Source organism: Leptinotarsa decemlineata, unplaced genomic scaffold (assembly GCF_025532065.1).
Source record: "Leptinotarsa decemlineata unplaced genomic scaffold, Ldec_3_MD MMD2_tig00000133_RagTag_RagTag, whole genome shotgun sequence".
Classification (NCBI taxonomy): Eukaryota; Metazoa; Arthropoda; class Insecta; order Coleoptera; family Chrysomelidae; genus Leptinotarsa; species Leptinotarsa decemlineata.
Genome location: NW_027412542.1, coordinates 2,677,830 through 2,693,929, shown reverse-complemented (window position 1 = coordinate 2,693,929; position 16,100 = coordinate 2,677,830). Strand labels below are relative to the sequence as shown.

At 36.4% G+C, this 16,100-nt stretch overlaps 1 protein-coding gene across 7 annotated transcripts in view; it reads left to right on the top strand.

Annotated features, from left to right (window-relative positions):
- The window catches only part of dnc (phosphodiesterase dunce), a 768,665-nt gene that overhangs the window by 244,697 nt on the left and 507,868 nt on the right, over positions 1–16,100 (top strand). For 3 of the 7 annotated variants that reach the window (XM_074172540.1, XM_074172538.1, XM_074172539.1), the window contains exon 1: positions 15,170–15,341. The exons of 3 other annotated variants lie outside the window; for them this stretch is intronic. The gene's annotated coding sequence lies outside the window, so the exon portion shown is untranslated. Of the gene's footprint in view, positions 1–15,169; positions 15,342–16,100 lie in introns of those variants that run through there. One more of the 7 variants, XM_074172541.1, reaches the window with a different exon arrangement.

Here is a 16,100-nt window from a genome sequence, read left to right as displayed (position 1 = left end):
GGGAAAGTGGATTTGATAAACATTAAAAACTATAGAGTTCTATAGTTCTATAAAGTACTGGAGTTTTATCCCAACATCAAACCGTTATTTTTAACAACTTGACACGTGTTTCAATCACCAAGAGATCATATTCTAGAGGAATATTAAACTGGATTGAACGTACAATCTTCCTGTCTAGGGAGTCTAGGGAGTTCAATCAGGTGATAGCGGAGATCATTCAGTTGATCCTCTTCTCCATTTGATCACTGACGGAAATATAATAATTGGGAGTTCTCTTCTGCTGAAAATGAAAGAAACTGTGGAACTAAACTATCCTCTGCATCAATTTGAGTTTCTGACTTCAAACCATCAAATTTGTTATGACCCCTCGACAGGAGAAGTTCAGGGATGGCGTTGACTTTGTGAGACTTACAGTATATCTATTTTATAGAAAAGGAATTCATGTATTTTTAGTGCTTTTTAACAATCTCGCATGACATTCTTTTGATATTTTCCGTTAGCAGCTGGTGTGCTTTTCAACAAATATTCCAAAAATCTTAATTTGAATGCCTTCATTCGGTAGTGGTGAGATATTTCTATTTCTGATTGTTACCAATCAAAAAAAAGTCTTTACTGAAATCGAATCACTGCTTTTGTATATATTGGTGAACATCTTTTTGATTGAGAAAAATTTATTTATTCCAATCAAGAATCTCTTCAAATGTAAAAAAGAAGGATTTGGAATTGCCAAATTCCAGTTGCTAAAATTTCCATTTTGCTATGAGAATCTAAAATATTTACCATTTAATAAACAAAAAGATATTCAATGATAAAATCATTTTCATTTAATTGACATACTGAAAGTTTCTGAGTTCTTCTGAAGTTTACGACCGCGAGTTTTCTAGAAATACCAGTTAAAAAATGATAAATGAAGATACTATTGAAAGAGGCTGTGAAGTCCTTTGAAATAATGTGATACTTGACATCCATTCCTATGCAAGATTTCCATGGAATCCTATGCATTTTTATGCAATTGCTGGAAATATTCTTTGAAACTGGCAAATGAAATTGAGGTTTTTCAGTTTTCTCATATTATTTTCCGGGATCAATTGAGGGTGGAAAATCAACACCCTGTTTATGTCCTGCAAATTTCGGGTAATTTGCTGCCTGATCAAAGTTGATTGATACTGAAAACACTATAATCGGTGAAAAATATGTATGAAAGTCTCATTCATATGTTTTTTGTTACAGGTGAGTTAATCTTCATGCAGTACGTTTCCTAGAATTGCGTCATCATCCATTATTAACGGAATCCAGGGTAAGATACTGATGTTTTTTTAGTGAGTTTCCCAATTGTCATATACAGTGTCAACATTAAAGTGCTCATCATATGGGAAACTTTTTTTCGAAAAGTTTCAATGAAGTTTAACTTCGGCACTTGTTTGTGCTTTAAATTTAACTTAAAATGATGCGGCCAACTGCGACCCACTGACGTTCAGTGTTTGCCAAATTCAACTTTTTTTTTGAAAAAAATTGAAAAAGTGCATTTCTAGATCGAATTTAACAAAAAGTTACTTGAAAAAGTTGTGTCTACGGCAATTTTATATCCATATGCCAAATTTTATGCAACTAAGATAAAGTTAACGTTTTGCTTATTTTTGACAGATATCCCCTTTACTTTGAAAAACAAGTTCGGTTAATTGTCAATAATTCATGTATACATAACAAACTCATCATGAAGTTTAACTTTTCTGGTACATTTTTAATTATACGGACATTTTTAGAGAGAAATTTAAAATTTGCTTTATAACTTTTAACATGACTGGTTTCATGGTCCTTCTACTGACATCTGTAACTGCATTTTTAATAAATCGGGGATTTATATTTGCACAGCACTCGCGAATGGTATTTTCCAGACTTTGAATGTCAGTAAATTGTCTACTTCGGTACACTTTTCGTTTCAGGTAACCCCACAAAGGCGTCAAGTCGGGTGATCTAGGTGGCCAATAATGTTCCCAGTTACGTCCAATAATTTTGCCTCTGAACATTTGTTGGAGGGACTGTTTTACAGTGTGATGTATTGGTGCGCCATCAAACTGATACCATAGGTCGTGTTCAATATTTAAAGGAATATCATTCAAAACTTCACTAACCTCATTATTTAAAAGGTTGAGATAACCGACCGGTGATAAATTTTCCCTAAAGAAAAATGGCCTAATTATTTGGTCGTTAAGTATCCCACACCATACATTAGTTTTAAAGGAATACTGATCACCACATTCAACTGTGAAATTGGGATTTTCTTGGGCCCACCATCGGCAATTTTGAGAACTTACCGTTCCATTTGAAGAGAACGTTGCCTCATCTGTCCATAAAATTTTATACGGAAACTTTACATTTTCCTCTCTCTCTCTCCTTGAAACCAGAATGAAAACCCCAAATGGACATCAAAATCTCGTTCTTTTAATGTGTTGATAAATTTTGGCTTGTAAGGCCAAAATTCATCCTTTAATAAAAATTTTCTCTCTTGCAATCGGTATTTTTTATAATATCGGTTATGCTCGTTTACCCGTGTTCAATAATTTTTAAACAAATGTTAAGTTGGGCCTCCTGATCATATTTACTTGGAGTGTGCTTTTTCTTAAATTGATTTGCTACGGATCCTGTTTCTCTGAATTTCGATATTATCCTTGACACAGTAGTATGTTGAACATTTTTTCCAGGATGCCGTTCATTAAAAATGTTAGCTACTTGCCGATATGGTGTATTCTCACCACATATTAAAAGTATTTCTATTCTTTCCCGAAGAGACAACATTATTGCAACAATAACTGCTAAAAATTTACCAAGTAAATCAACAACTTGACACTACTATAGCATGCATTTTGTTTGTCAAGACCTACTTAAAAATTTTATTCAACGTGATTAAGCATCCTTATACCGCCCTAGTTAGTGTTTATAAATGATCTGTAAATACTGAATATTGAAATTTCAATGTAATTTCAACTCTAGTAATTTTATTAATACTTATTGCAGTTTTTGAGTTGTATCTGCTTTTTCAAAATTGAAGGTACTGACGTTTGTTTAAGAAAATAGCCAAGTGATTGAAACTTTGCACCAGTCATGTTGAAATTTTTATAGCACATTTTTAATTTCTCTCTGAAAATGTCCGTATAAGTAAAAATTTACCAGAAAACTCAAACTTCATGATGAGTTTGTTATGTATACATGAATTATTGACAATTAACCGAACTTGTTTTTTAAAGTAAAGGGGATATCTGTCAAAAATAAGCAAAACGTTAACTTTATCCCAGTTGCATAAAATTTGGCATATGGATATAAAATTGCTGTAGGCACAACTTTTTCAAGTAACTTTTTGTTAAATTCGATCTAGAAATGCACTTTTTCAATTTTTTTCGAAAAAAAAGTTGAATTTGACAAACACTGAACGTCAGTGGGTCGCAGTTGGCCGCATCATTTTAAGTTAAATTTAATAATAATAATAATAAATGCTTGTATTGAAAGGTTACTCAGTACAAGGGATACTAATCTAACCTAACAAATGGCAGAATTCAACGTCTGCGCATGACGAATCAAGGCAGAAATTGCTCTTGCTCATTGTTTGCTTGATTGAAACTAGAAAGAAAAAAAAAAAGGAAAAGAGGGAGAGAAGCAGAAGAAAAGTAGAAAAGAGAGGCAATAAACGAATAAATGAAAACTATATGTTCTATGTGTGGAAAATCATGTTACAAATATGATGATAAATTTGATGATTTCTTCATATTTATTGTAAAAACATATGTATAGGTGTCAACTGATAACTGTTATAAAAGAAGAGAACCGGATTGTAGCATGAATCTCTTCAAATTTTTCTTGAAACTAAGTGGTGATAGGGATTTGAATTCAAAGCACAAACAAGTGCAGAAGTTAAACTTCATTGAAACTTTTCGAAAAAAAAAGTTTCTCATATGGTGCTCACTTTAATGGTGACACTGTATAACTTTTATTTGAACACAACAAAACTTTACTTATCATTGCAGTTTTCAATATTGACGTATGCGAACGAGGAAATAATGCGTTCATTCAAAATATTCGGATATTTCTTTCATTATATATCATACATCGTTTCCCCAGAAAAAAATATTATTGAACATTTTTGTTATATTGTAACATACCTAAATAGTCAGTAACGAGATTGTATTGATATATATTTTCTAGGTTTTTCATTTTTCAATTCGACCACATGAAATTGTATCAGTCAATTCTGTAAAATGGTTTATTGGACGAATGGATGCTCTGTTGAACTAGATTAATCGACAATTTCGTCGATAGGGTTGTTTTCCGAAGTTTGTTATTCCTTTTGATGGAATTGAAGCACGAAATTGCTCTGAATGGCTATCAAGCGCATAACATAGACACGAAATTATTTCGGATTGTGGGAGAATGGAAATGATAGTTCAGTTCCAAACAGATGTATAATCGATAAATCAATGAACATTAACATGGAGTAAACAAATTAACTTGAAAAATATACTTCCTGGCAAGAAAGTGAATTATAAAAGCATTTTTCACAAAATCAACTGAAAAAGTGACAGGTTCGACTACAAGTCGTTCTCATTTGTTTTCTAGTGTCTGTTTTTGCTTTAACTTTTACCCTTCACTCAAGGATATATCAGAAACATTGGGGGTCGTGTAGGAGTGTCGTTTCAACACCCTTCAAATTCTCTGCAGTAGTCCAGTTTTAAAGTTTTTTAAAAAAATACATACCAATAGAGTGAATATGCTTGATGGCTCATTTACTATTCAGGTGATCAATCAACATCGAACTGATGACAACCCGTGTTCAAATTGTAATTGAAATTTTGATTATACCACACGGTATACCACGAAAAAAGAGTAAAACCTAGTTCAACTTTTGATATTAGTAAAATTTTGAGGAAACCTTTGACATATTCTCAAGCCACTAGTAATACAGAGAAAACGCACTAAAATGTTTGGAAAGTACCATTTTTTATAAAATACAGAGTGTTTATTAAACATGCGTCAAAAAATTAAGGGACTATACCTTGGACTATTTTAAGGATATTTTGTTTTTTGATGATTTTTGATAGGGTGATAGGTAATTTTAAAATTATTAACGTAGTCGAAATAATAGTGTAGCGTACTACACTGGACCTACCAAGTAATAAAAAATCTAACAATTCCGTTGATACCTATCAACAACATTCCGATTACTACAAACGGCTGCAGGCATTCAATTTGAATAGTATGTCTCGTAAGTTATCATTTGTATATTGACTTTGTCTATTTGACGTGCGTTTTCTGTGTTTAATATTGAAAGATTTCTTAGTGAAGTCCTCTATCACGACTTACTATAGTAACGCAGAGATGGCTGACATGCGTTTCTTTTATTGACTTACTGATGGCAATTCGTTGGAAGCTTGACGGTTGTACAGTGAATGATTTCTGAATCGTAATGTGTCTAATAGAAAAACCTTTCAAAGTATACATCAACGACTTCATGAAACAGGAGCATTGAAGCGATATGGAGGACCAGAGGAAGGCCAATGATAGTAAGAACGGTAGAAGTAGAAGAGAATGTGCTGGCCATGATAGGGGAAGATCCAAGTACCTCCATTCAAAAAATTGCAAATGCTTTGAATGTAAGAAACGGGATGATTTGTAACATTTCAGAGACTATTTGTTGTAATCATACCACATACGATGAGTTAAGGCATTTCTTCCTTCACATTTTCATCCAAGTATTGCATTCTGTTAATGGCTTTTGCGCACATTGGTTTAAATCCCTCAACTACTGACGCTTATTCTTTTTATTGATGAAGCCAGTTTCTCAAGAAATTTCATGCGGAATTTCCACAGTAACCATGTTTGTGCTGAAAAAAATCCACATGAGGTGCTTGAAAATCGCTTTCAACATCAGTTCTCGTTAAACGTTTGGGTGAGAATTGTAGGTGACTTCCTAATTGGACCGGTGTTTCTGCCAGGAAGACTTACCGGCGAGGTATACTGCAACTTTTTGGAACAAACGCTACCTCAGTTTCTGAAGGATATACCATTGGTTACACCAGCGCATTTTAGCATATTGGCTTGAGAGTTTTCAACGGTAACATATGGAGATCGCTGGATTGGCGGCCTGCGGCCTGCTTTGATCACCGGACTTGAACCCGTGGATTGTTTCCTATGTGGCCACCTAAAGTCATTACTTTATACTACTCCAGTGGAAGATGTGGACGATTTGAGAAATCGGATAATTGCTCGGTGTAACGCAATCAGAAACTATCCCGGTGTTTTTGAGTCGTTAGTTGATGAGAAGAAGATTGGATTCTTGCATCGCAGCGGGGGTAGTCAATCTCAACAGTTCTGGTAGATTAAGAAACATTACATGTAATTTTTGGTAATAAATTGTAAATGTCGAAATTTTTTTCCCTCCGTATATTCGAAACAAAGCGCCCTATAAAAAATCATCAAATGACAAGATATCCTTAGAATAGTTCCTTTAATTTTTGCCGCATGTTTAATAAACACCCTGTATAATATGGATATGAGGAACTGAATGAACGTCAAATTCAGATAATTTTTAGAATCTACCTTTATAGTTCTGATTAATTTCCAAACAAGAATATATAAATTGTTATCAGATTGTCCTTTATCAAATTCTGTTGAAGGGTAAATGTAGCGTGGAATATTAATAATTTTCTACTGTTGGCAGTCGAACTTATATTTTGAATTACGGCAGAGGTAACATTTGAGCATTGGCACCAAGGTGGTAAGACGTCAGAAGATTTTTTCTGGAACATCATTGCTTTCATGAGTAGTACTTTCAGATATGAGCGTTTCAATACCAAGCTTATCGAGGCTGCGCTTTCAATTATGACCAGCAGGTGGACTTACTATAATAGGGGAGTCCCAGCGGGGATTGCGGAATTAACTTAAGCGCGGCAGATTAATATACAGGGGGATACCTTGTACGCGGTTCAGTACCTCCACCAAATATGAGCCCCATATATAAGGCCGCCTGTGAGGAATAAAGGATCAGATTAGTAAAAAAAAATTGATCATCAGAAATTGTCAAGCGCGTCAGATTAAGGTAGGGTGAGTTAAATATACATTAAAAAGTGTATATTCCAGTAATCTGACAATTTGAGAGTAACATAAATGAAGGGGAGGGCAGTAAAGTTGTAAAAAAATAACGTCATTTCGACATTCTCGAGCGTAGATAATTTTTTTTTTATTTTGAAGGAAATAATTCAAGGATAACGAAAAATATATAATCTGACGATTTCCGCAAGCCGAAATAACAAAAATTCGTCGATAAAGTTTAATGCGTGCAGCTGTGTGATACCTATATTTCCCTCTCCGAGTTTCTATTCCCCTCTTCTCTATTCACTTTTTCTCTATTACTCTCTCATTCCGTCCCCACTCTGAATTCTGTTGCCATGACGCCATCACAGCTGACCACAGAAACTCGTTCGTGATTGTTAGTCAGTAACTTGTATTCACAAATTTTGCCTATTTATTCACAACATAGAGGAAACTACGTGAAAATAGACACATACGATATTGGTACAGGAATTCCTCAGGTTTCAATCCTCCGGCTTCTCGTATTAGCAGTTGTAGTAAGCCCAAGTTGGCTCATTTTGTGTACCTAACCTAAATTCTCTAACCTAAATTCACCAAACCGTTATTTTAACACATCGACACGTGCTTCAATCACCAAGTGATCATCTTCAAGAGGAAGATCTTCCTTTTGAGCCTTCGGGAAAAAACTCCAGTAATATTCATTACTACATCAAACGTTCCAAACAGTACTTGAGAATCCAATCAAACGTGCTGCTTCATATCTTCCAGATAATTGCCCATAAGTTTGCCAGTTTTATCAGATGTCCCAATATAATATAATATATTTAGTAGGAGTTTATGATTCAAGGTATCGAATGCTATGCTGAAGTCGAGGAGACCCAATATCGTGCACTTACCCTGATCCGTTGCTCTCATTATCACTTATCACTAATATGTTTTTGTGATATGATTTTGTGTGAACAGACAACGTGTTACCTCAGGGCTAGTACTAGAGAGTCACCAAGATTTAGCCAAAGCCTCGGTAGTTAATAACATTATCCTGAGGTGGGTGGAAGGGCACGACAGGAGTAAAGACAATCGCATTGCCGACTCTTTAGCCAAGGAAGCGGCTGGATCGCCCAGGGATCACCCTGGGCGAAAGAAATATCTTGTGATGACCAGGAAAAATCTACGCTCAACAATAGAATTCCTGACTGGCCACTGTCAATTAAGGAAACACCTCCACAATATGAGGCTAGTGAACACACCTCTATGCAGGATGTGTGAACAGAAAGATGAAACTGTCAGGCATGCCCTATGCGAATGTCCGGAGTTATCGTCAATGAGAGACTGTGTTCGGCGGGTCTTGGCCTACACCTGCCGATATAAAGGAGATGTCTCCCAGAGACCTGTCCACCTTCCTGGATACGACAGGATGGACGATGACCTAAGAGGACAACTTCTTGGGAGGATGTACAATGGGTCACATGTGGTCTAAGTGCCGTGGGCCTACACTCATCCTATGTACTGTACAGATACAGATATGATGTTGTGATAACGGTAGTTCTTGTTCCCATCCATTAATTCTGTCATTCAACTGCAACAGTACAAAACAGCAACTGAGTAAGACACTTTTTCCACAACACTGAATATACTTTGCTTCATGTCAATCAACTGTTGTTTATGAAACCAATTCAGGTCCGCTGAGAAAATATTATACTTACCTACTTGTATATCTCGTTGACATTCACATCAGACATGATTGATTGGATGACGTCTCTTGAATTACATCAAATTTTGGTATTATCTACTTCATTTTCCGCACGCAAATCCTGACACAAATAACGACGATATTCATCACAGTTTCCTTTAGAATTTTTTGTTTGATGAATGATTACGATGGCTTTCATTATAGCGATAAAATATGTTATATCAATGTTCTCACAATTGTTTCAGAATGATTGCGAAGAATCACGTCTCTATTTTGATATAGAAAACATAATAACATCCAAATTAGTCAGTTTTAATAAATTTCAAATCAGATAGAACGTTAGAATTTCTTATTAACGCTAATGTTTGAAAGAATTAACAGATCTGAATCCTAATGAGAACAGTTTTCCGACAAACGAAAACCATATCACTGTTCCTTGATTGCCAACTCGTTCACCAAGTTAGCATCATCTGGAAATAAATGAAAGCTATTTTTCACAACTAACGTAGTTCATTTCATATTTACCTCATTAAATGAATGAATTCGTGATTCTTATGTCAACGAGAAATAAAATCTAAAAAATTGATGGATATAGCCGTTAACTACGTGGTAGGAGATCATAATGAAAAGAGAAATTAAAATTTCTATGTTTTTACCACTTTTATTTGTAACTAACGTTACTGCAGTTTCGTCGTATATGGACATTCTCAAACTTATACAATAAACTAACAATGATTCGCCAATATATACCCTTCAGGTACTTGATTGAGTACCTGAATTTACAGTTCACAATGCGGATGTGCCAATTTAAAAACCGGAGAGTAAATTAAATCGATTCGATCATTTAACAGGTTGCACCCGCAATGTTTATGCTTGTGAATTTCCAAGGATTCTAAATAATTGAGTTTGCAACCCTTCCTTGCGCATAATTTCCGTATCGTTTAGATTCGGAAACTTGTGGTTGCATGCCAAGGAATGGTTTGAAAACGTCGAATCATTTTTTTTCTAGTCTGATGGACCTTTCATGTTCAGCATACCGTTTTTGGAAATTTCGTCCGCATTGTCTCTTATTACACTCCGGACACTTAAGCTTATAAACTCCAGATTTTTCCAACTTGTTAACCTTATCTTTGGCATTGAAAAGGAAATGAGATAACCTGACATGTGGTCTGAATGCTACTTCCACATTGTTTTTTCTGAAGAAAGCTGCGATTATTTCTGTTCTTATAAATAATAAATGAAATCTAATTCATTCATGAAACACTTCGTGAAATTTACACTAAACACTTTTACAAAAACGCAACACGTGTTTCGCTATACAATAGCTTGTCTTTTATTTAATACGTTATGAAATTCCACCAAGTATTGGTCGATTCCTTTACATATGATATCTAATTTCTCATTTTCCTCTCAGGGTCTTTGTGCGATGGACCCAGCTGGTTATATTACCCCTCTACAGAGGAGATGGATGTCCAGCTCACGACTGACCTCCCTGTAAATTTAGATCAGGAGAGAGAGCTTCTCAACTCTCCAACCCCTGATTCGATAACTGAACCTGAAAGAAAAGGTTTGGTGGTGCAGCCAGGAAACGACTGAGTAGTCTCCTCACGAGCGGGGTACCTTATAAAACCGCCTTGCACCAAATTCTTGAGCGGCGTACGCAGAATCTGTCTCAAATGGAGGAACAAACCCCCATGAACAGGTTAGGAAACGTTTGCGCTCAAGTGATGATTCACCAAAACCAGAGGTAAAAAAGCCCTGCGCGGTTGAATCTAAGGCATTGTCAGGTGTAGCTGACGTGCAAAAACCCTCGTATGGGAAGGTTGTCGCGGGTATCAAGGTGATAATCTTGCACCTTGACTATCCGACTACCTCAATAATGATGAAACAGCAGAGCAAATACTTTGTGCCTGCCCCGCTGGTGACCGTACCCTTAGCATCTAACCTGAAATACCACTCACCGTACAAACTAATCGGCTTCGTTAAGGGGCTGGGTTTATTTGGTCGAGTGTGAATAGGTGTGAGCCACAATAAACCCTTGCGGGTTGCAATGGAGGGTCGAATAGACCCACTCACTTTGGACCTAACCTTACCTAACCATATTTCTCTGGTTGTTACTTATTAATAATTATCACGTGAGAAATGAACAAAGGTCGAATTTTGCTCCCATCTGAAAAAGGCCTGTATGTAATCCTTTGAATCTGTTTTTCTGCTAACCAATTGTGCCTCCTTTATGGATAACATCCCTTTAATGTCAAAACGTGTGCAAGCTAAGTTCCATTATATCGCTGTTCCTCAAATGCAATTCACACTTTTTTCTATTGCAATATATTGGATTCTTGGTTTTTTCCAATGAGTCGTTCATATACACTAAAAAGAGGGTTGGAGACAATACGGATCCCTGGGAAACACCAGCGTTGATGGTGAAAGTATTCGAGAGGTATCCATCGACGGCCACTTGCAGGAAAGTTTGACCAGCAAAACCTCATGTCACACATAGTCAAAGGCCTTAGAAATATCAAGCGCAATAGCTCTTGATTCTTCATGTTTCTCTTTTCGTTATTCCAAATATGAGTGATATACGATAGATTAATCTTTGTTTCCGAAAGCCGTATTGACGATCGCTCAAGATGTTGAAGCCTTCCAAATATTTGAGGATATGGTGGTTTACAACCATAAAACCGACATCCTCAGCAACTTTTCTTATAGTGTTTCGATTTTCCATAACATTTTTCTTCACTTTCTCAATATTTTCATCGGTTGTTGATATACTGGGGTGTCTTGGGCGGGTATCGTCATCCATTTCCTCTCAATCGTCTCTCCTGTGAAAATCTTGTAACACTTGTGAACATTTTTTTGACTCAGAGTACAATCATCGTATGCCACAGTCAACATCTCAAGTGTTTTTGAGCACCCAATAGCATTTTTCACCCAAAATTTGATGCAAATTCTTTGATCCATTATTTTCGATAGCAGAAAATCGCCCTGAACACGCGAAACCTTTTTACGCCTCTCACCAAAAAAAGTGAACATATTAAATAGCTGAAACTGTGAACATATGTTCAAGATGAGTGTACTAACATGACAAAAATAAAAAAAAAGCTAACCAAATGTTCGTAGCCCGCGAATTTTGAACATTTACCTTATTTTTTAGCAGACCTCGTATGTAATTCACAAGACCAATCATCATTGAGTTTAACTGTGAATTTTGAAAAAATTAAGGGAAATAATGGAATAATGAGGTAATCATGAGTAAAAGGATAATTCCAAATTCATTTTTCAACCGAGCCCAAACAAATCACCTTGGAACAAGTTAATACGAAAACGGTTTTCTGTAATGTCGTAAGATGAACAGACTAAATTACAAGGGTTCAGGGGTCATTTATCAAGGAGGGAGTGAATAGGGTCATCAGGATATCCTAATGATGAAATTAATAGCCGAACACTTGATGTTCACGGCTCCGTTGATTACACGATTACCGGACCAGCGCAATCTTGAAATAATAATAGACTGAACTTATTCATTGATCCATTTAACTAAATCAGAAATAAGGTAAAACACCAAATTTTTGACACTGCTCCAAAGATTGACACTTCCGTCGAAAATCCCATGGAAGAAGGTAATTAATATGACTGTCCCACTTTTTTAAGGAGGGAATTACTCGTGGTTCCATCTAGGATTGTGTATCGGAGGTACAGTAAAAAAAAACTGATTTTGTTAATATGGTCGCCATTTGAGTTCCACGTGTAAAACTCCTGGCTCACTTGGGCGTGTCCATTGAGACGGTTGGACTTTGGTTTCGATGTCATAACCTGTATCTCTATTGACGTCATTCAACAATTCCTGAGCGATGTTCATGCGGTAGTTTTTTGTTCAAAATTCGGCAATTTTGGAACGAACTTCGCTGTCACACGCTTCATGTCCAAAATTTCCGAAAACTTCGCATGGCATGAGCCAACCGATATGCCGTCATCCTCAGCAACTTCTCTAATAGTGGTTCGACGATTCTCCATAACAATTTTCTTCAATTTCTCAACATTTTCATCGGTGGTTGATGTGATGGGGCGTCCATGGCAGGCGTCGTCATTCACATCTTCTCAATCTTCTGTGAAGTCGTGCTTCTCAGCAATAAACTGAAAAAAAAAATAGAAGAAAAATGTTTAGCAGTCGAAACTGTGAAGATATGTTTGATACCAGTGTAAAAAATCGCTAATCAAATGTATGTAGCCACCTCATTTTTTGAACAGTCTATGTAAATAGTAATTATGTAGATCCAAGCACAAACCCCCCAGGAACCGCACTGATAGGTTCGAGGGCTTCTGGAAATACTCCTCTCAGTTTGACAAGTTGCTGACGATCTTTCTAAAAATGATCTTTTAAGGCAATATCACCATTTCCAAGCAACCCATGGTCTAACGTCTAATTCATCAAAGGACTTTGTATAATTCAATAACTCCAAAAGAATCATTTCATTTTCGTCAACCTCGTATAGTATGTCATCGGAATCTTTAGCAAAGCTCTTGTACAGCTATGATTTGCACGGGAACCAGACTGCACTTCAGCGAGACAGACGCCATCACAACAGTCAGGTTACCTCTCAGCTTGCCATACAAGGCAGACAGACCACCCTGGCAACCAGAGTGCACCAAATTGTTACGTAATGTTCTGTCACCCAGCTAGCTAGGCTGTGAACCAATCAGAGTGTACCAAATTGTCACGTAGCGTCCTCAAACTGTCACACAGCAAGCCAGCTAATTAGAGCACACGCTTCTGCATCTCAGAACCTCGTGGCGGGAGATTTGAATTTTCTGTGGACATAAATAATTCCAGCAGACAGACGCTCAGGCGTATCCCCCAACGAGACAGACCACCCAGTCACGTGGCGCGCTTATGTCAGCCCGTCTTTTCGCTCAACACATTTTTTGTTTCATGACGTCACACGGTCAAAGACCTTAAGGAGGCCCTAGACGGTCAATCATTTAGATCAAAAGCTTGAGTCAATCGATTGACTCAAGCGTGATTAACCATGTAGTAACCTGTTTGACGCTTGAAGTGAGGCTTGATGGTGATTGATAGAAATTTTGAATGACTCAAGCGGTTGAAGGAGGGGGTTGATCGTCTAGGGCAATTTTTCTCAAGCATTGAGTCAGTCATTAGGTAGAAACCATGGTGTCCGCTACGGAAAGCAAGCTTCCCGAAAACAACAGAAAAAAGAAAACTGTATCATTGCCATATACCACTCCTTCGACCACAGTCGTTTCTTTTTCTGTTCTTTTTTCCGCTTGAGAGCTACCAATGTGAGGGACAGGAAGGCCAAATCCGTGTTCGGAACCATTGCTCACCAAAATGAACCACCAGCGAACGAAAAACAATTGTGCACTAGTCCCATTTCTGGTGAGAATAAGGTTTTGATCAAAAGATTGAAGAGCATTTTGCAGTTGATTGAATTGCGCGTCAATCGATTGACTCAATCGTTTGATCAAGCAGATTGATCGTTTAGGGCCACCTTTAGAAATATCAAGCGCAACAGCTCTTGAGTCTCCATGTTTCTCAAGATGTTGAAGCCTTCCAAATATTTAAGGATACGGTGGTTCACGGCTTTCTCCATGATTTTTGGTGTCACTGATAGCAAAGCGATTGGAAAAACCCCTTACTCGTAAGACAGGTTGAAAGGTCTGCAGAATACTAGTGTGAATTTATTTGCGTAATTTTTAAGAACGATGACGAGCACTTCATCAGGAGTAGACACCTTGTTTTGAATAACAGCTTCAGCTACCGACCAGAAAGATCTAGAACCTTTGGGATTGGCGAGCAGTTTATTCCCAATTATCTGTTTGTAAAGTTCTTTGCTTCCGTTTTGCTTCCAAAAAAATTCCAAATGTGCTTATTCGGATATTCAGCAAGTTTTATATTAATTTTGATAATAAGGGTAAAATGCTAATTGGTAATATATTAGTTACCATTCAAGAAATATAAAATTAGAATTCATTAAAAACCGATTGGCATATTTTGGAAGAATAAGGAGGCATAATCTAGTACAGATAAAATAAAATTGTGACTTGCTGAAAATAACTACACGTCAGGTAATCAATTCACCATCAATCATTTTCAGAATATCAACTCACCCAAGGAAATATATTACTAAAGAAATATCGAGTTTACTTCAGACCAGACACATTGAATAAAACGTTGTTCAAATCCATCGTCCTAGAATGTCATACCGTTTATACAATATTCCATAATCTTATGTAAAAACTCTCATTCGACTAATTATATACCTCGTTCTAATTTCACGACAAACAACAATAGCTTTACGTTTTTTGTTGTTTGTGTCGTAATAGCTCGAGTGCGATCGACAGTTTTCGTTGTCAGCTCCGGGATTGAAGATCCAGTGCATTCGTAGTGTGCCGTGCGCGCGGGATATCTAAAGGCCTTCGGAAGGACAATCCGCGACCGCAAAAAAAGTGAATAAACGTGTTCGCAGCGAGTGCGTGTTGTGATATACAGTGACACACAGTCTGCACTCAGTTTTTCAAAGGATTACTTTCCTCTTCGGAAATTGCTCTCAAGGTTCGAATGAAGTGGGGTTGAGATTTCGAAAATTATGGGATGGCGAAAAAAAACAATATATTTTTTGCGCGTGAAAATTTGCTTTGAGTGGGCTATAAAAATATTGTTGGATTTTTAAATGAACGTTTTCCAATAACTACTTTTTTATCAACTTCTCTACTTAATTCATATGATATCACTACAAAAAATATCTATTCACTTCAAATATTACAATTATCAGCATTTATTTGAATTCAAATATTATATCATGGAAATTATTGTATTAATTTCTTCAGCACAGTCATTTTATGGATTCAATTGTTACATAACTGGAAAAATCCAGAAATGATCTAGAAACAAAATCAAACTTTTTTTATTCCGAAAATTACCATATTATATCATATACTAATTTATTGGTGTTCTACATTTCATTTAACAAATATCTTTTCGTTATTTGTGAAGATTTTTCAAAAATCCACTCATATTGGGTAACTATACTCAATTATTACATAACACCATTGAATATTACTGGAGTTTTTTCCCACACCAAACCATTATTTCAACACATCGACACGTATTTCGACCACCAAGTGATCATCTTCAAGAGGAAAATATTCCACTTGAATATTACTGGAGTTTTTTCCCAACACCAAATCGTTATTTCAACACCTCGACACGTGTTTAGATCACCAAGTGATCATCTTCAAGAGAAACACCAACACCAAATCGTTATTTTAACACCTCGACACGTATTTCGATCACCAAGTGATCATCTTCAAG